The sequence below is a fragment of the Rattus norvegicus genome, chromosome 6, assembly GCF_021556685.1.
Source record: "Rattus norvegicus strain SHRSP/BbbUtx chromosome 6, alternate assembly SHRSP_T2T, whole genome shotgun sequence".
NCBI lineage: Eukaryota > Metazoa > Chordata > Mammalia > Rodentia > Muridae > Rattus > Rattus norvegicus.
The window spans coordinates 141,624,742-141,646,763 of NC_141539.1; the positions used below are offsets into that span (position 1 = coordinate 141,624,742).

At 37.0% G+C, this 22,022-nt stretch overlaps 2 pseudogenes across 1 annotated transcript; both read right to left on the bottom strand.

Moving 5' to 3' along the window:
- Window positions 1-235: 235 nt before the first annotated feature.
- LOC691925 (immunoglobulin heavy variable 1-84 pseudogene) lies at window positions 236-1,963 on the bottom strand (annotated as a pseudogene).
- A 16,786-nt stretch (window positions 1,964-18,749) lies between these two features.
- LOC691927 (immunoglobulin heavy variable 1-84 pseudogene) lies at window positions 18,750-19,461 on the bottom strand (annotated as a pseudogene). Its single transcript, XR_015622650.1, has 2 exons — window positions 19,206-19,461; window positions 18,750-19,123 (listed from the first exon to the last, which is right to left on the bottom strand). The product of XR_015622650.1 is annotated as an immunoglobulin heavy variable 1-84 pseudogene (transcript).
- Between the last annotated feature and the right edge of the window lie 2,561 nt (window positions 19,462-22,022).

Sequence of the window (22,022 nt, forward strand, 5' to 3'; positions counted from 1 at the left end):
AATGGAGATGGTACCTGGTAAATAGATTGACAAGGTATGGGGTATTCTAGGAACATCCTCAATCAACATTATTTTATTCGTAGACATCCACTGCAAAGTTTTAATTTAGGTTTATAAGTAGGAACGACAAAAATGTACGTTCATAATGATTATTTCTATGTAAGTTTCCTGGTTAATCATCTCTGTCATCTCAGTCGCAGAGAAGGTTCCTGTTCTTGCAGAGTTTCTGACACTCTTAGGATGTGGTTGCAACACTGTGTCTTGCACAGAAATAGACTGCAGAGTCCTCAGATGTCAGGCTGCTGAGCTGCATATAGGCTGTGCTGGAGGATTTGTCTGCAGTGAGTGTTGCCTTCCCATCGAACTTTTGATTGTACTTAGTATTACCATTTCCAGGATAAATCCACCCAATCCACTCAAGGCCATTTCCAGGCTGCTGCCTTATCCAGTGCATATAGTTACTGGTGAAGGTGTAGCCAGAAGCCTTGCAGGAAATTTTCACTGAGGACGCAGGCTTCACCAGTTCAGTCCCTGATTGCTGTAGCTGTACCTGGGAGTGGACACCTGTGGAGGGAAAGGCAGAGTGGTTATCCTTGACACCCTACTGTGTGCCTATCCTCAGGTCTGAATTTGAGAATCCCTTACATGTAGCTGCTGCCACCAGAAAGAGGATGATCTGGCTCCATCCCATGGTGAGGATCTGTGTTCTCAGTCACTTTAGAGAGGACAGTGATCATGTGTTGTTGTGGAGTGTGAATGGTCCTGTATTTACCACCACAGATTTACATGATTTACATATTCAGGAGCAGGGTACTTCTTAGATAAGGAACTAGTCCTGCTGGAGAAACAGCAGGGTTAGGCAGCAGGAAGTTAAAGTCAAATTCCTAATTCACTCTTAGGAAATTCATCCAATACCCCTTCCTTGAGCAGTGTGCAGATGATACTGATGTAATAGAAAGGCCTAGGCTCTAAATAGATTTTCTTCCTGAGACAGTTGCTCCACTTCTGAAATGGTTACCAGATGGATTGCCAGATGGTTATAGGACAATGTTAAGGATTGGAAATTTCAAAAAAAAAAAAAGAAGCTAAGTTTACAGAATTTTCAGCATCCCTACAATATATACAATTAACGTTTTCCTTTCCAAAATGTTACATACTAAAAACTCGCCCAAATGTTCAAGAGAAAATATACTTCACAAAGGCTTTTATTTTAATCATTATAGCAACACCATCAAAATCACTAAATTATATAAATCAACTTTATTCTATCAACAAAGTTTTGCCTCAAGAACAAATTTTTATATGTATAACAAAACAGAAGTTTCTCCTTAGAAAAGAGTATGCCAATTTCAGGAAAATGGATGCAACTGTAGTTTACTGTACTAATGAAGACCATATCAGAAACACAGACACATGAGTCTCTCTTTTTAGTTGTTAGATACCACACTGTTATATAGACAAAGTCTGTTATACATATGAAGTCATAGTGGAACTTTCTAGTATAATCATATAAAAAGTAGGAGTGCATGAAAAGGAAGGTTAGAGGATACAGGGAAAACATTCACAAAGTACAAAATGCACATCTTTGAGAATGCTAATCATGAATAATATATATATATATATATATTTCTACTTTCCAGATTTCTTTTTATTCTTTAGTATTTTCATTTAGTCTTTCATAAATTAAAAAATCAATGACTAACTACAGCCACTCTGACCCTCTTGTTTCCCTAGGGTATTCCCACTGAGTCTCTTTCCAACAAAACTGACCCATATTGCTTTATTAAGTAATTGTGTGGTGGGTCCAATATATGGTATTTATGTACACATGGGTGGAATCATTCGCTAGTAAAGGGAACCTATAAAAATATTCTCTGAAAATAGCTAAACTTTCCTTTTTATTCATCAAATGCCAGTAGTCTCTCAGTTTTATATGGGCCTTCATACGTTCCTCCTCATCCATGTTGTGATTATTTTTTAATTCTTATTCTATATTTAGAGGTGAGGAAAGAACACACATGCACTGAGGATTGTGTGTAATCCTCAGAATAAAATTTAGGGAATTCAATTGGGTACAAGGAACAAATTCGAAAAAAAACTCAAAAAAACACACACACAAAAAAAATTCTGTCTGTTCAGCTCTTTCACAAGGTGTCAGGCTTCTACTTTGATTGACTCAATTTGTTCAGGTCTTAGGCTGGCCACTATAACTACTGAGAGTTTATGTGACACTGTCAAGACCTGAGACTGTATTTAATGTCTATCCCTCTCACTTTTGCTCTTTTGTGATTATCTTTAGGTTTGGGGTAGAACACTGGTATAGATGCCTAATTTATGGTTGAGTACTTAGGCCTATATTCTGTGAACTAAACCAGTCATGGGTGTCTGGTCTCAGTCATTACACACTACACCCAGAAGTCTCTGTGCTCAAAAGTGAGAGCAGCAATAATCTACTTGGTGTAAACCTACATATTATAAGGCAGTTTGATAACTTGACCATTAGCCATGTAGCTAGTGTCTGCTAGTAGTAGGGTCTAGAGATGGCTCCTTCACCGGAAGCCATTGGACATTTGACCATGTTTACTTGAGATGAAGTCTTTGTAATGAAGCAGGTCATAATTAGAAATCAGTCGTTCACAACATAACAATCTAGTACTAGTGGGCACATCTTATCTGTAGGCTGATATTATAAACTGCTAGGTCAGGTACTGTATAAGATCACTGTATAAGATCCAAAGGCTTCTTCTATGATTCATGACACTGTCCTGCACTAGGAAACCTAAGAAACAGATAGACTATCCTGCTCATTTAAAGGTTAGTTTCTGTATGTCCTGTACCATAGTCCTTCTCCAAGTGCAGATTTGAAAATTGTAATGTCCCAATTAGAACTGAGTCATATGATAATAAACAAGAATGCCAATGAGAAAAATAAATTATGTTATGTGGAAAGTTTTAATCTTTACTCATTGTTGATGTGACTGTAAAGTAATTTAGTGTACTTATTTTGGAATTCTGTTAGGAAATGTCGCCAAAATGAGTAAATAAAACTGTGCCATGTCCCCGTTCTATCCCTCACAAGCATGTAGTGAAACCACCCTATGTTATTACAGAGACACTTAATATTCATATTTATTGTTGCTCTGCTCAGAGTAGCTGGGAAATGGAATCTATGTAGATTTATTACAAATGACAATTAGATAAAACAATGGATGTGGTATAGAACACTAAACAAGTCTCACTGGTAAAATATGAATTATGAAGGCTGTACATTTGTGAGAGAACTTAAAAAATGCTCAATAAGATCACCCAGATCCATAGAAACAAATGGCTCATGTTTTCATTTTTATGTACGATTCCACGATTTGAATATTTTTTCGATATTTAAAATGTAAAAAGCCGAGAGAATAGCAATGAGCCATTGTGATCTGGAAAATTAAAAGGTATGATGTAATAAAATAAAAATAAAAGGAAAACAGAAAAGTCGGGTAGATGAGACAGAATGTTCCAAACATAAAATAATGATGGGAAATGGAGAATAAAAACACTGATGCAGCATAAACCAAATTGAAAGATAATAATAGGGGTAAGATGAAGTCTAAGATCTTCAGTGTACATAAAAATAAAAAAATATGTTCAGAATTTAGAATGCATGTAGCATGACAAAACAAATTATTGGGATTAAAAAATAACAAAACTTAAAAATTGATTTCTAAATAAATAGAAAAAATAATAAGACCTTCATAGTTACCTAGTACTGCTGTGGATATATCTGAATGTTTATGGATTAATTTTATTTGGAATGTAGTGTGGGGTTATAAATCTACTGATAGAGTATTTTCATCAAAGATAAGGACATCAAGGAGATTGTATGAAAAACTGATGACAAACAACTTGAAGTTTAGAGATTAGTATTTCCTCAGTGGTCTGATGGAATGTTCTGGTCATGCTCCAATGTTATATGAGATACGTACTTGCAGAAAATTGAGTAGAAAGCACAGGGATGAGCTTTGTCATTTATTTTAATGAAGAAGCCTTTTTTAAAAGGTACCTGAATTAGAGGGTAAGACATCTCTCAAAGAAATGGGTTGTACATATCATTGCAAGACACAGGATAATTCCCTGTGTGGTAATTTTCAGAGAAACTCAACTAGTGCTGAGAACAGTATGAGGAATAGCCATTGCTCTTAGTTGCACACAGTAACTCAATCAATAGTTATAACTTGTTTGTGAGAAAGATTTTAAAGACTGAATAGATTATAAGAGCCAGAGGAGTTGAGTGATTCCAAGAAACTGATTTCCAGACATAACAGAAATTCTATACATAGGAAAATACAGAGATTGGGACAGCATGTAGGTGGTATGCACACAGTTAATAGAAATGGACTCCCACAGTTGAGGAAAGTACAAGGATGTAGTTCTCACCCTAACCAAGAAATTTTTGAAATTGACATTCACATGCAGAGGAAAATTAGCTTTCTCCAATGGAGCATTATTTTGTTATTAACCACCCTTAAGGATGAACACATGGCTAGCAATAGCAACTGAATGCCAAAACAAACTGAACTTAACAGTATTTTATAGATATTTATTTACTTGTGCATTTATCATGTTGCACTTGTTTTTGGATACAAGCAGGGTTCCAGAGCTGCAATTTTATCTGTTTGTGTTTGTGTGAGTTGTGTGTGTGTGTGTGTGTGTGTGTGTGTGTGTGTGTGTGTGTGTCTGTGTGCGCGCACACACACGCGCGTGGTATATGCAGGTGTATGTGTGTTTTCTGTTTTTAATTCTTCTTAACCCATTTTATGTGTTTTTTTTTTTTTCTACAGAAAGAATGGAATAATATGTAGTTGGGTGTTTGGGAAAAGATCTGGCATAAGTTTAGAAAGAATATCTGTGATCAGAATACATTGTATAGTTAACAAAGGATCTTCACTGTTTTGAGCATGGAAATGTTGCATTTCAATCACAACAGTTTCATCTAAGCTAAGAAAGGAAAACACAGGGAATAGAGAGTTCCTCTCCACACCCACAACATCTCACTGTTGGAGATTCTTGACCCCACTCTGCCCCCTGCTGGCCATAAACTCCCATGCAGTAGGTTTACATTGAAGTTTCCATGGTTGACCTGAGCAGTAACATACCCATGCAACTAGGATGCTTGCAGGGCTCATATGCAGAGAGAAATATCTCTTGTTTACCTGGAGATCATGACTGATGTCTCAACATATGAGTTTAAGTTGATCCTACATTATCATCAATGGTACATTCAAAGTCATCCTTTATCGTGGTGGCAGTTGGTTCCAGATCTTGTGGTTCCTATTTGTAAACAGGAGAGACCAGGGTTTTTGTTTGGAGGAATTGAACATAGAATAATTGTTGTAAGAGTCTGAATATTATAGAACTGCCATGAGAATGACACCAGAGTTACAGCAGGTAGTTGGCATTTTAATATTGTCTTGATGATGTCATGAATTGCAAGGAGCAATAAGTGGTTGGAAACATATAATCGTTGATTTAGCATCCAAGTGCAGGAAAATATGGAGGGATATAGAGGGGGATGTATGGAGGAATACCCATATGGGGGTGGGGGTGGGGAGGAAGGAGTGGAGCGTTTATGGACAGGAAGCCGGGAAGTGGGATAATGTTTGAAATGTAAGTATCATTGTCTAAGCTGCCATGAGGTTATGCTAGGTATGGCTTACATTGACCTTGCCACATCTGCCCTGAGTAATAGCATAACCCTGAAAATTCAGTGTTCATAGAGCTCAGATACAGGAAATAAATGCTCTTGTTTACCTGGAGACGATTACTGATGTTTCAGAGATTGAAGCTTATTTTTTCTTTATTATAACTAATGACACCCTCAAAGCCAGCCTTCTACTTGGTAATGGTTGGCTCAAGCTCTATAAGTTCACACTTGTGCTAAGGTGAAAACTGGAGGGAATGGGGGCTTTGTTGCATTCATCAGTGTAAACCTAGTGAAGACTCCCTGAAATCAGAAAAGAACACAGGACAGATAGAGCTCCACTCACTCCAATGTATGCATCAATAAATTCCTACAGCAGTCAAAATTTCCAACAGAAGGAGGAGGAACAAAGTAGGTAGCCAGAGATAAATTAACAACTCCAGAAAAATATATTCACCTTGAGAAATAAACAGAAATCAAGCAAATATATTATATAACTCAACCTGTATCATACATACTGCAATTACATTTACATTCTCTTAATGCAATGAGCAGAGAGAATGGATCATGATACAAAAAGGATTCTCATGAATGAAAGTGGTGTCCAGAAAATGTAGTACATCTACACAATGGAATACTACTCAGCTGTTGAAAACAATGACTTCATGAAATTCATAGGAAAATATATGGAACTAGAAAATATCATCCTGAGTGAGGTAACCCATTCACACACACACACACACACACACACACACACACACACACACACACACACACACAATTGTATGCCATCACTGATAAGTGGATTTTAGACCCAAAGTTCAAATTATCCATTATACAATCCACAGACTACATGAAACTCTAGTATAAGGACAAGGAAATTGTGGATGCTCCAGTCCTTCTTGAAAGTGGAAACAAATATATTCATATTAGTATATATGAAGACAATTTTGAAGCAGAGACTGAACATATGACCATTGAGAGCCTGACCCACCTGGAGATCCAGCCCATATACATACAACAAACAAACATAGACAGTATTCCTGATTCTAGCAAGTACATGCTAATAGGAGCCTGTTATAGTGGCTTCCTGAGAGGGTCAGCCAGAATGTGACAAATACAGGGGCGAAGGTTAGAAACATACCACTGAATTGTGAACAGGATCCTCATTGGAGGAATTAGAGAAAGGATTAAGGAGGTGAAATGTCTTGTAATGTCATAAGAACAACAATACCACCAACCAGAGCACCCACAGTGTTAACAACTACCCAAAGGGTACACATGGACAGACCCATAGCCCCAGCTTCATGTATAGCAGAGGATGTTGTTAGTGGGCATCAATGGGAGAAGAAGCCCTTAGTCAGGCAAGGATGGACACCCCCCAACCCCCAGTGTAGATGAATGTCAGGATGGGAAGTCTTGAAATGGGTTGATTGGAGAGGAGGAACACCCTTATAGAAAGGGGGAGTTTGATGTCATGGGAATTTTGGAAGGAAAACTGGGAAAAGAAATAATATTTGGAATGTAAATAAAAATCCAATAACAAAAATAAGTCAATTTAAAAGGAAAGCTACAAGTTTTCAAACACGAGGCATGAAGCATTTAGTGATCAACACCATCAGGAGCATCTGCAAATCTTCATGTACCTTCTTTCCATTGACAAGAGGGTTCTCCAAGATAGGAAGTAAGATTGTGACGTGGGAGCTCAGTTTTTCATATGCCATCCACAGTGTTGAGTCCAGGCAGATCTACTGGGCAAGTGTAGGAGACCAGTGTTAGGGTATCATCCAGTGCCATGTGATGTTCTAGTTCAAGAAATTAGTAGGTAGAGAGAATCTGGGTATTTCACATCAACTAACCTCATTATGTTTTGGTTCTCCTCACTCATTTTGTGCATGTTTAATGTTTTAATTTAAATTTGTAATATCAAGCCATTATTTCATTTTTGTGACTCAGGATCAGAGATAAGAAGAAAGAAACTTAAAGACTGTCTGTGTAGCTAGCTGTACAAAATCCTGAAGTTGGAGAAGTGATGTCCTCACACCAACAACATACTAAACTACCATTTACATGTGAATATGGACAATGTTTACTGTAACACACTGGATTACAAGGTCCCCTGTAAATGTTTGTAGTGCTCTGGACTTTGCCTGGGATTAACTTCATTGCTGCCCTGTCTCATGATTCAAGGATGAGATTCTTTCAATTTGATGGGAAGTCTTAGGTTTTTGAGCCAAAACCCATCCTAGGTTTCAGATTTACTAGCAGAGCATTTTATTATCATGTTAAGAACCAGCATCAATAATGGAGTTTAAGGATTTTTTTTGTTACTGTGGAGATTTCTGAGATTAATATTATGATTACTTGTGAGGGATTCATGTTCTTGCCCTTCTTCCCAAACTAAAACATTAATGGCTGGATACAATTTAAATCTCATGATATTAGATCTAACCCACGTTAGTAGACATAAACATCAAATAAAGATATGTCTGGTTGGTGCTCTACACTTTATATCTTGAATCCTACTCCTCGTATCATCAACATATAAAAGGTTCTCCTCACATTAAAACAACGGTAACATCATTTTCAATCCAAGTGTTTGTAAATTTCTTAAGGGATAAATGATTTTTCCATTTTATCTAACTATTGTTTCCAGTGCAGTGCTGTATCTGTCACATTTCACTGTGATAAACAGAGATAATCAGTCATGCCCTCAGGACTGATTGGAAATACATTAAGTAAAGTCTCACCTTGAATATATCTAAGATATGGAACATTGAACACTTTACCACTATAAAGCCATTCAGTGAAAAGTATAAAGATGAGCTGCTCCAAATTTTCCTCAATATATTTTTAATATTTAAGACCTCATCTGCAGGGTGCTTAAAATCTATATTTATGTTACATAGTTAGAATAAATTTATGGAATACATAGAATTTTAATTTTGTTCCACAGTTTCCATACTTTTCCCCAGACTTTCAAACTGAGACACAGAATTACTTCATTCCCATCTGAAAAATTCTGGAAAAAAATATATATATATTGCAGCATATATTATATACTAAAATCACCATCATATATATCTGCCCTCCATTGAAAAATATCTGAAATGAAATATTTATTTTTCTGGTTATATATGATATTCTCTCCCAGAAGAGACTATCTTCTGTATTTCCCATATTCAGAACCGCTGGTACTTGTATCTCTGGCTCCCTGGCTATTTCTTTCAAACCTGAAAACTTAGATAGGTTCCAATATCATTCTATTGTCTACTGATCTTTGTATAGCATTCCTATTGGCTCTTTGGTGAGGACGTTTATGAGTTATTTGTTTCTCAAGGAGGTAATATTAGAAGTTATGGCCACGGCTCTCCTGATCCCCTCTGTAGTTTCCTCTTTGCAGTGTTTAAGCGCTCTCAATTTCAGTAATTGACACTAAGTCTCCTGTAAGATATTCAAAAATGAATTTGTCTGTGTTTGGTTCTGTGACTATAAAGGATGTTTACTGTATACATCATGTGGCTCTGACTTACGGTTTCATCTAGACTTTGGCTTCAAATTACATGGCAAGAAAGCTCCAAATAGTTACACTGTTCTCCTTCAGTGTACATTTGTATATGTGGAAAGTGGAAAATACTGAATGAGCATTACAGAATTGAGTCATTTACAATGAGGCCACGTGGTACTTGCAAATATTTCAGGGTATTCACAAGGCTCTTGGAGGCTTTCAATAAACAAAATCATTTTACTACATTGTTGAAGAAATTACTTTTATATTTCAGTGAACACAGAAAATTTGAGCCTTTGTGCAAATAAAAACGTAACTCTCTTGACTAGCATTCATGGAATGTTGTATATTTTGTATGGTATCAGTGATTAAAATAATAATCAACTCATCGATAAACCTGGTTAACTAAAATACTTACTTCCTTATAGGTTGTTTTGGTATAAAGTGGCACAAATGTTATGGGGTAAATCATTTATTCTTTGAAGAAAATTAAGGTATATCAGATAGAAGTCTTGGATGATACTGTTGTGGTTGCCAAGAGCCTATGGAAAGAATATAATCAGCTTGTGAGAAATTAAAAGTTATTTTTCTTATAAAGCAATATACAAATAAGATGAGTTTTATTTACATAACCATATATAAACTTAAATCTTCATGCCACTCAGATATCATTTTGAATATTTATTGCATTTCAACTGTTATTCCTTTTCCAGTTTTCCACTCTGGAAACCTCCTATACCTTACACCATCCCCCTGGTTCATGAGTGTGCACACACACACACACACACACACACACACAAACACTCACACACACACACACACACACACACACACACACACACACACACGTACGTACACACACACAGCCTCCTGCCTCCCTGCCCTGGCAGGGCACCTGCAGGGCACACCTACACTGCAATATCCAGCCTTCAGACATCCAATGACCTCACCTCCCACTGATGTCTAACAAGACCATCCTCTGCTGCATATGTGGCTGGATTCATGGGTCACTCCATGTATTATCTTTGGTTGGCAGTTTAGTCCCTTGGAGCTGTTGGGGGGTTGGTGTTGCAAAGCCCTTCAGCTCCTTCAGTCCTTTCTCTAACTCCTTCATTGAGGACACTGTTGTCAGTCCATTAATTGGCTTCAAGCATTTGCCTATGTATTGCTCAGACAGAGCCTCTCACAAGACAGCTCTCTCCTGTCAGCATTCATTTCTTGGCATGCACAATACTGTCTGCTGTGTATGGGATGGATTCCCCAGGTGGGGCATGGAGTTATCAGACTGTTTATTGATTTATCTGATCCTGATTTAACTTTGGTGCCTGGTATCTGCCTATAAAACTGACCACTTAATCCAGATTTTCCACTTTTGTTGAATATAGACTTCTATAGTAAGTCCTGGTGATATTTTGGATATCCCCAGTTTCTGTTGTTATGTCTCCATTTATATTCCTTGCTTTTTACAGTTTTATTTGGATTTCTATTTATGTTTTGTTATTCCCTTTCCTGGTTTCCCATCCATAAACAACCTGTTCCATCCCCTTTCCCCCTTCTTGTATGAGGGTGTTCCCTTATGAATCCTCCCACCCTTTCCGGTCTGCCAGTCTCCTGTCAGCAAGCACTTCTTGACATCAGCAATAGTTACTGGGTTTGGTGTCCGCATAAGGGATGGATCTCCAGATGGGCAGTGTCTGGGTGAAATGTCCAGAAGTTTCTGCAGGTCTATTTGTCCCTGTATTTCCTCCAATGATTATTTTTCAACTTTTTAAAGAAGGAAATAAGCATCAAACCAGATACACTCAAACTAATAGAAGAAAAACTAGGGAAGCATCTGGAACACATGGGCACTGGAAAAAATTTCCTGAACAAAACACCAATGGCTTATGCTCTAAGATCAAGAATTGACAAATGGGATCTCATGAAACTGCAAAGTTTCTGTAAGGTTAAAGACACTGTGGTTAGGACAAAATGGCAACCAACAGATTGGGAAAAGATCTTTACCAATCCTGCAACAGATAGAGGCCTTATATCCAAAATATACGAAGAACTTAAGAAGTTAGACCGCAGGGAGACAAAAAACCCTATTAAAAAATGGGGCTCAGAGCTAAACAAAGAATTCACAGCTGAGGAATGCCGAACGGCTGAGAAACACCTAAAGAAATGTTCAACATCTTTAGTCATAAGGGAAATGCAAATCAAAACAACCCTGAGATTTCACCTCACACCAGTGAGAATGGCTAAGATCAAAAAATCAGGTGACAGCAAATGCTGGCGAGGATGTGGAGAAAGAGGAATACTCCTCCATTGTTGGTGCGATTGCAGACTGGTACAACCATTCTGGAAATCAGTCTGGAGGTTCCTCAGAAAATTGGACATTGAACTGCCTGAGGATCCAGCTATACCTCTCTTGGGCATATACCCAAAAGATGCCCCAACATATAAAAAACCCACCTGCTCCACCTATGTTTATAGCAGCCTTATTTATAATAGCCAGACGCTGGAAAGAACCCAGATGCCCTTCAACAGAGGAATGGATACAGAAAATGTGGTACATCTACACAATGGAATATTACTTAGATATCAAAAACAATGACTTTATGAAATTCGTAGTCAAATGGTTGGAACTGGAAAATATCATGCTGAGTGGGGTAACCCAATCACAGAAAAACACACATGGTATGCACTCATTGATAAGTGGCTATTAGCTCAAATGCTTGAATTACCCTAGATCCCTAGAACAAAGGAAACTCAAGACAGATGATCAAAATGTGAATGCTTCACTCCTTCTTTAAAAGCGGAACAAGAATACCCTTGGCAGGGAATAGAGAGGCAAAGATTAAAATAGACACAGAAGGAATACCCATTCAGAGCCTGCCCCACATGTGGCCCATACATATGCAGCCATCCAATTAGACAAGGTGAATGAAGCAAAGAAGTGCAGACTGACAGGAGCCGGATGTAGATTGCTCCTGAGAGACATAGCCAGAATTCAGCAAATACAAAGGCGAATGCCAGCAGCAAACCACTGAACTGAAAACAGGACCACCGCTGAAGGCATCAGAGAGAGAACTGGAAGAGCTTGAAGGAGCTCGAGACCCCTTATGAACAACAATGCCAACCATCCAGAGCTTCCAGGGACTAAGCCACTACCTAAAGACTATACATGGACTGACCCTGGACTCTGACCTCAGAGGTAGCAATGAATATTCTATTAAGATCTCCAGTGGAAGGGGAAGCCCTTGGTCCTACTAAGACTGAACCCCTATTGAACGTGATTATTGGGGGGAGGGCAGCAATGGGGGGAGGGTGGGGAGGGGAACACCCATAAAGAAGGGGAGGGGGAGGAATTAGGGGGATGTTTGCCCGGAAACCGGGAAAGGGAATAACACTCGAAATGTAAATAAGAAATACTCAAGTTAATAAAAAAAAAAAAAAAAAAGAAGGAAGTAAGCATCCATACCTTAGTTGTCCTTCTTGAGCTTCATGTGGTCTGAGGATTGTGTCATGGGTAACCTGACCTTTAGGGCTAATATCCATTTATCAGTGAGTGCATACCATTTGTGGATTTTTTTAATGCATTTCTCACTGAGGATGATATTTTCCAGTTCCATCCATTTGCCTAAGAATTTAATAAAATCATTCTTTTTAATAGCTGAGTAATACTCATTTCCTGCCATCTACTACTCTTGGGTGTATTTGTTTCTTTTTATTCTAGATCACTAAATGAACTCTCAAGCTGATCTTGTACACTCTGTCCAGTTTCTGTTAGTAGGCACTCAGAGATGAGTTTTCTTCTTAGCACTTCTATCATAGTGTCCCATAAATTTGAGTATGTTGTGCCTTCACTTTCATTAAATCCTGAAAGGTCTGTTATATCTTTCTTATTTCTTCCTTGTCCAAGTTATCACTTAGAAGTGAATTGTTCAACTTCCATGTATATATGGATTTTCCATCCTTTTGTTGCTGTTGAAGACCAGCCTTAGATCTGGTGAACTGCATGGGAAGTGTCCATGTTTTCCTTTATTGACAACTTGGTTGAAATTTGATTTTAACTGATATTACAATGGCTCCTCAAGCTTCTTTATTAGGATCACATGCTTGGAACATTGTTTTCCAGCCTTTTACTCTGAGGTAGTATATATCTTTGTCACTTAGGTGTTTTTCTGGTATGCAGTGGAATGTTCAGTCCTCTTTAAATATTCAGTGTGTTAGTCAATATCTTTGTATTGGGGATCTGACTTCATTGATATTAAGAGATATTAAGTAATAGTGATTGTTGTTTCCTTTTACTTTTGTTGTTAGAGGTGAAATTATGCTCATGTGCCTCTTGTCTTTTTTGTTTGTAGTAAGGAGATTACTTTTTTTGCTTTTTCTAGGGTATAGTTTCCCTCCTCCTATTGGGGTTTCTTTTAAATATGCATTTAATGTTTGTCACATAAATAAGGATCATATGTAATGAATGAAATATATATGTGCAATATGAATTAAAAGCAGATAGGTGCTTCTAATGGTAAATTTAGTATAAATGTATTATACAAGTGGCTTTAAAAATTTACACTTCTACCAGCAATGGAGGTTTGATCTTTCTCACCAACATAAACTGTCACTTATACTTTTAATCTTTACCATTCTGACATGTGTAAAATGGAATCTCAGACTCTTAAGGTTTGCAATTCACTGTTGACTAAGGGGAATGAAAATTTATGAGCTTATCTGCATTTGTGATTCCTTTGTTTCGAATCCTGTTTATCCCTACAACTCAGTTTAAAATCTGATTATTTGTTTGCTGATGTCTGATTTCATGAGATAGGTAATTCGAACATAAGACTTCTCTGAAATATGGAGTTGGTGAAGGTCCTTTTCCATATGCCACCTGCTGTTTTGTCTATTGATGGTGTTCTTTGCCTTACAAGATCTCTCAGTTTCATGAAGTTCCATTTTTTTATTGTGGCTCTAAGCACCTGTGCAATTGATGTTTTATTCATGATGCTGTCTCCTGTGACAATTTGTTTTAAACTATACCCCACATTCTCTTCTTTAGTCTTAAAATAGGTGGTTTCCTATTGAGGTATTCGTTTCTTCAAGTTTGTCTTGAGTATAAATCATAAAAACACAGACAGATCTATTTGCTTTCATCTGCATACAGACTTGAATTGCACTGGTACTGTTGATTGACAATGCTTTGTTTTGTTTGCTGTGTATTTCTGGCTTCATTTTCAAAAACAATGTGTTCATAAGTTTATAGATATACACTGGGGCTTCAATTCAATTCCATTTGTCAAACCTTCATCTTTGATTACATTAATATCCTGTTTTTATTACTTTTGAAATACTTTAAATACAATGCACAATTTAGTTCTGTATTATACATTGAAGTCAAGGAAACTGGTGTCTTGATAACCATTACTTTATTCTACAGAATTGTTTTAGCTTTTCAGGATTTTTGTTTGTTTGTTTGTTTTCCTATTTGAATTTGAGTGTTGTACATTCAATGTCTGTAAAGAATCGTGCTGAAATTTAAATGAATATTGGATTGCATCAAAAGCCTGTTTTTGGTAGTTTGACCAGTATTTCTATGTTAATTCTACCAATCTAAAAGCATGACAGATCATTCCACTGGCTCATAAATTCTTATACGTTTTCTTCAAAGACTTTCAGTTGCTTTTTTAAAATAATTGTTACATTTATTTACACATACATACATATATCTATATTATTTTTTATATTCATTCTACTTTCCTTAGACTCCAGATTTTATTCCCATCCTGTGCACTGTCTGACTGTTCGATGTGTCATACCTCTTCCTCATGCCCGTGGCTCCAGTTGGATTTCCCCATCACTTCAACCCCCCACTGCAGCAGACCTCTAAACCCCCTGAGACTTATAGTCTCTTGAGGTGCTTCTTTTCTGGATGAACCCAGACCTGGCAGTCCTCTGCTGTATATGTGTTAGGGTCCACATGTCAGCTGGTCTATGCTGTCTGTTCGATGGTGCAGTATCTGAGAGATCTCAGAATTCCAGGCTAATTGATACTGCTGCTCCTTCTACCATGTCACCCTCCTCCTTAGCTTCTTCCAGCTTTTTCATCATCCAACTACAGTGATAGGCAGCTTCTGTCTATAGGCTGTGTGCAAATCCCTGCATCTGACTCTTTCAGCTACTTGGTGCATCTTTCAGAAAACATTCATGATAGGTCCCGTTTTGTTAGTGGTCCATTGATCTCAGTAATAGCTTCAAGACTTGGGTCCTACTCATGAGTTGTATCACACATTGCGATGGTCTGTGGACTTTCTTTTCCTCACAGTCCTCTCCACTTCTAACCCCACAGTGCTTTCAGAGATGAACAATTATGGGCCAGAGTTTTGACTGTGGGGTGACAACCCTGTCCCTGACTTACTGCCCTGTCTTTTGGCTGTAAGTGGGCTCTACAATTTCCCTTCCTCCACTGTAGTACATGTAAGATACCTCACCATGCCATAGGGGCACATGTTACAATATGTTCAGAGTAGCCTTGTTTGTGTTAGCCAGAAGCTAGAAACAACTCAGGTGTCCGAGAACAGAAGAAATGATACAGAAAATGTGGGTCATTCACATGAGGGAATATTACTCAACTATTAAGAATCATGCCATCCTGAGTTTTGTAGACAAATGAACTAGAAAATACATGAAGTGTGGTAACTCAGATCCAAAAAGAAATACATAGTATGTACTTAGTAATAGGTGGCTATTAGCCAAAGAAGAACAAAATACCTAAGATACAGTCCACAGAATTCAAAAAGTTCAACAAGCTGAAGAGCCTTAGTAAGGACACCTCAGTCCCACTTAGGAGGAAGAAGAAAAATATCACAGGGGAGAGGGAATGAGGGACCTAGAAGGGGAAGTGACAGGAGGGAGGGGAATATAGTGACATTATCTCATATTGGGTGGTGGGAAAGGACTGAAGCTGTGGCATCCAGCATAAAGAATGGAAACAGGCAATCTCAGGAATTAGGAGTTTGTGGGGACCTCAAGAACATACAAGAGATATAGAAGGTGAAAGGCTTTCATGAATAAAAGTGTGGGGGGACTTAGAAGACTTTAAGTTTTTGTCATATGGGTTTTCTACTTGCTTATCTAGAGCTTTACCAAGGTTTTCATTTTCCAGTTGAGAAATACATTTGACTATGAGATTAAATGTCTTCATGGTGAGTGAGAAAGCCTTCAGTTTTGTAATATATGTCTCTGTAGCATTTCATGGACAGATATATATATGTATAATAAAAAATGACAGAAGGAATCTGTGTCAGATAATGTGTTCTTCCAGACAGGGACTAACCACAATATGATTTCTTTCTTTTCAAAGGGGTTAATTGAGAAGAATACATAAACTATAGAGTCAGGAATAACCTGTCTCTGCCCCTATTCCTTGGGTTCTCCACAATTATTTAGATGTTTTACTTTCAATGATTCATGTCAGAAACACTTATCAATACCATTTTTAACATTGAATAAAACTGTAAATGTTATCAGGGAAGTGGCACCCACCAAAGAGCACCAAGGGAAACAGTAATTTTAGTCACACAGGACTTTCTCCTCAAGGAAAGAAGTAAAATCAAATACATACACTCCAAACAGAAAGCTGAGAAGAAGTTCTTAACAGCCTGATGAGTTTTTGCTACCTATAGGGACAGAATGTACACTAATTGCCCAGAATGATTATCCCAGACACTTCTAGCATTAGATTATTACACATCCTTAAGAGAGATGTCACATGTAATTTATGGCCCTCTGACCTGTAGGCTGTTGGGCATAGACCACACTTGATTTTAGCTTTGGCAAAATAACCTATCCTAATGGTCACAAGGACATCATAAAATATTAACTTTAAACCTTATTGTACAACTGGATTTGGAATACTATGGAAATTATTGTTACCTGGAGACCCTTTTCCAAATTCTATTGTGTGGAAATATACGTACAAGAAACTGCCTGTGCTTAGATTGCACAAAGTCTGATTCATGTAAACAAAGTCAACCTATAACATGTCCTTATTATTATCTCTGCCCTTGCTCTGTTTTGCTCTACGACATCTGCAGGGAGGTCCTCAAGAAGTACAAGATTTTCTAGGAGAAACAATCCTGTGTACTTAGAGATTAATAATTTTGCTGAAAACACTGGCAGGTGTGCACGCACACATATACATGCACACAAACACACACACACACACACAAACACACACACACACACACATGAACAGAGTGAGAGATGTAGGAGGAAGGGAGAGAGAGACAGAGAGAGAGAAAGAGAGAGAGGGAGTGAGAGAGTTAAAGAGGCTAATATGCAAATATTTTAATTATATAGTTCACTACACATTAGCCTTAAACATTTTACATTCATACTAAAATCTAAAATCCTTTAAGTCCTGTCTTTGAAATAGACTTCGAACAATTTAAACCCATACATGAAAATTAAATTCTAGGCATTGGACATATGCAACATTAATATGACAAAGATGTTGTCAAAATTCTTTGTTTATTCCTTAGAATTAGTTTTTTATTTATTGTTGAAAAACATTTCTTAATTCAATATATTCATTTCCCTTCCCCAACACCTTCCTGATCTTCTCTCAGCTTGATTCTGTTTCTTTCTCTAATTATAAAGCAAACAGAAACTAAACATTATCTAAATAGAAAAAAGAAAAACAAAGCAAGATAAAGGAAACACCCAGAAATGGGAATAATACAAAATGAATATACAAGCAGAAGAGTAATGTCAGCAAAATCAACACACAAGAAAACTATATCAATGTAGATGCATTTCAATTCACAAATACTAATAGAAAAAAATGAAGCAACAGGTATGCAAACAAGGTGTCTAAAAGAGTTGATGCTGTATCAGTACAGGTCTATAGTCTATAAAGTATACTGATTATAGGACCAATTACTGAGACTGCACACGTAGTAAATATGAGAACAAATATTTATGTATAATTGCAGAACCTACATCACTTAACGGGTACATACATTGTGTTGGTAAATAAGCCAATTGCAAAGTGATTTAATATTGTTTTCCATAGTTTGAGAATTATGTTTATGTAGCTCTGCATTCTGATACAAATATTTCTAATAATCTAGGAGACTGGAACATCTTCTGGAACACAGGCAGATTTAGGAATACACCAGAGGACAGTTAATAATTAAGATAATGAAAGGAGCGTTTGTTCCTGGGTGTTAGTAATTTGGATTTTATAGGTCAAATTCATAGTATGCGTTTCCCAAATATTTCAAAAAATGTTCTGGTGTCTCAGAATATATAATATTTTATCATACATCATCGTGGTTTTCTCTTTTTATTGTTTTAATGATTCAGAAACATGTCAAGGGAGGCAATTACTGATAGAGTCATTAAAATGTTTTGGTGTACAGTAGAAGAACGTAAAGCAACATCACCTTATTGTTAGGTTTCTTCCACAAAGTTAACAAAGGCACTGGAGGTCTGTGAGGAGGAGGCAAAAAGTAAACACTCAAAATGGTTATTTCTGAGGAAGTCTAAATGTTATTCTTTTCTGTTATCTCAGTCCCAGGGAAGCTTGCTGCTCCTCCAGTGTTTCTGACACACTCGGGATGTGGTTACAACACTGTGCCTTGCACAAAAATAGACTGCAGAGTCCTCAGTTGTCAGGCTGCTGAGATCCATGTACGCTGTGCTGGAAGATGTGTCTACAGTAAGTGTGGCCTTGCCCTTGAACTTCTGATTATAGCCAGTACCACCATCTCCAGCATAAATCATTCCAATCCACTCAATACTCTGTCCAGGAATCTGCTTGAACCAACTCATATAGCTAGTGCTGAAGGTGTAACCAGAAGTCTTGCAGGACAACTTCACTGAAGCACCAGGCTTTACCAACTCAGCCCCAGACTGCTGCAGCTTAACTTGGGAGTAGACACCTGCGAAGAAAAGGCAAAGTGGATGTCAATGTCACCTCAAGCCCTGTCTCTTCTTCAGATTTGGAAGTAGAGAGTCCCTTACCTGCAGCTACTGACAGGAGGAAGAGAAAGACCCATCTCCATTCCATGGTTAGAGTCAGTGTGTCCAGGAACTGTGGCGAGGACACTGACCATATGGTGTTTTAGGCTGTGGAAATCCCTGTATTTGCTGCCACAGATGCAAGTAGTTTGCATATTCATGAGTGGGTACCATCTTTGATAAGGACCTAGTTGAGCAGAACTACTGGGGAAGTAGGACAAATGGAGGCAAATGGTTCAGGTTATCAAGACACTGTTCCAGATCCTAATCCTCTGTGAGGAAATAATTTCCCTACACATTCCCTGAGAATTGAGCAGATACTGTGCATTTAACATCAGGAAATAAGTTCTCAGATTTCAGTTATTATACCGTGGCATCTCTTTGGGATAATTTATAGAAATTGATTTGTAGATGGTTGTTGTGATGGTGATGGAATAATTCCTTGAATGGTTAGCTTTTGAGGATTAAGATCCTTTGTTCAGATGTATACAAACTCACTCAAATGAAGTAAACCTACATCAAAAATCTTTACTTATCAATGATTATTGTATCAATATCATTAATGAGGAAATTATGAAATTGTGCTATATATGTGTCAACAAATGATTTCATGCTTAAATCATATATATGAACATTTTCATCAGTATGAAATAGAAACTTGTATTACTTTAGGGAAAATGGATGTAATTGGAACAAATGTGTTACTTAAAACAGTCTCAGAAACACCGACATTAAATGAGACTCTGATTAGTAGTTTTTAGATATTCCATAGCTATATATACTTATATATGCAAATACATGACAGTTCATCAGTAAAATTCTCTACTGGAAAAAAGGGAGAATAAGATGGAATGATGTTACAGGGGAAATATGCACAGTGTACAATATACAATTGTATGAAGATTCTAAACATATGTTTATGAAGTTGTTTTTCTTTACTTCATAAGGGTTTCTATTCTTTGAAATTTTCAATCAGTTATGACATTTATTGTGATCTAACCATTACTCAGTTCTCTCACCACTCTCTACTGCACTCAGGTCCTTAGAGTTCCTCTTGGTACATATCAAAATGGAGGTTCCAAGATCCTTACCTCTTCTCTTTCGTTACTTAGTAGCCCAGTGATGACAAAGAGAAAAAGGCACTATATGTGCATAATGAACCTACAGAAACCTTTCCCCAAAAAGAGATTAAATTCTTCCTTTCAATCATCAGATGTCAAAAGACTTTCAGCTTGATGGGGGTCCTCATAAATTTCACCTCGTTAACAATATATTTCTTTAATTGTTATATTATTGTTAGTTGGGAGAACAAGGTACACATACATGCACAAAGTGGATATGTTAACCTCGGAAAACTACTAACAAAACTGAATTGTAAGGGATATAACTGATATTGGTATCTTTACCAGTACACAGACACATTTACTTGCAGAGCCATTTAAATAGCTTTCATTTTGTAATTTCGCTGTTATGATTTGTATAGGTCTTGTGTTGGTTAATATAGCTACAGGGAGTTCAAACATGCAATAAGAAAATGTCATCTTCTGGAGTTAGAATTTTGTGTATTTCATCCCAATTCTATGTATCTCAATTCTTTGCCAGTATTGTCTTTGATTTTTTGATAAGAGTTGATATCATTGACTTCTCTGTTGCTGAATACTCTTTCAGCAATTCTCACTATTTTTACTATCCTGAATGACAGCATCAATTATTATACAATGAACACAGAAGTCACTGTGGTCAAGGCTATAACAATCTACTGAATGTAAACATACATATTTATAAGGCAGTTTGACTACATGATCTTTTCCAGAATAATTAAGGTATACCAGAGACTATATTATCTCTAAACTTGGGCTTTTGACTGCATTTACATGGGATGAAGTACCAGTCATCTAAAACCTATGAAAATTCACCAAAAGTAATAAATTAATTTATGAAGTGTCCCAGTAATATTCCTCTCAATCATGTACTCAAGTGATTCCATATCTTATCATAGTGATGCTTGCCCATTCATGTCTATCTACCAAACTCTATTCACAGCATGTAGAGGAAGGGGTCATCCTAGATTTCCAATAGAACATGTATAAAAAAAATGACAAAGCAGTACAGATAGAAAAGGAAAAAAAACTAACTGGTAAACATCAACTATGTAATATATACTTATCTTCATGGAACTGGGAAGATATGCTGAATGAGGTCACCTATGTCCATAAGGCAAGGGCCTCATGATTTCACTAATAGTTATTCCGATATTTGCATATATTTTTAATATGTTAAATTGTAGAATTCTAGAGATTAGTATTGGGCCATTAGTGTTTGTCAATCTGGCAATCTGCCCTAGAAGAATGCACCAGGTAAGGGGAGTGGAAGCCTTTTGTTTTAACTGTTGGGTTACTTGCTTAAGTAGACATTGCTTCTACAAGAATTCATGATTTATTAATTTTATGTATCAGTGTCAGACTTAGGAAAATGCATCAGTTAATGGTCAAAAAGATCCTACAGGTTCCCAAACAAACATGAGGCATTTACATAGCTGTTGTTCTCCATATAACTGCATAGTTAGAACTCATTTCTTAAAATTATTTTAAAATTAAGCTGACTTGTATTATGAGTATTCCAAGATCTTTGCCTAATATCCACTTATCAGTAAGTATATACCATTTTTGTTCTTTTGTGACTGGGTTTAGACACTCAGTATGATATATTCTAGTTCCATGCATTTGCTTGCAAATTTTGTGTTTTTAATATCTCAGTAGTACTTCTTTATATAAATACACTGTATTATTTTCATACATTCCTCTTTTGTGAGGCATCAGG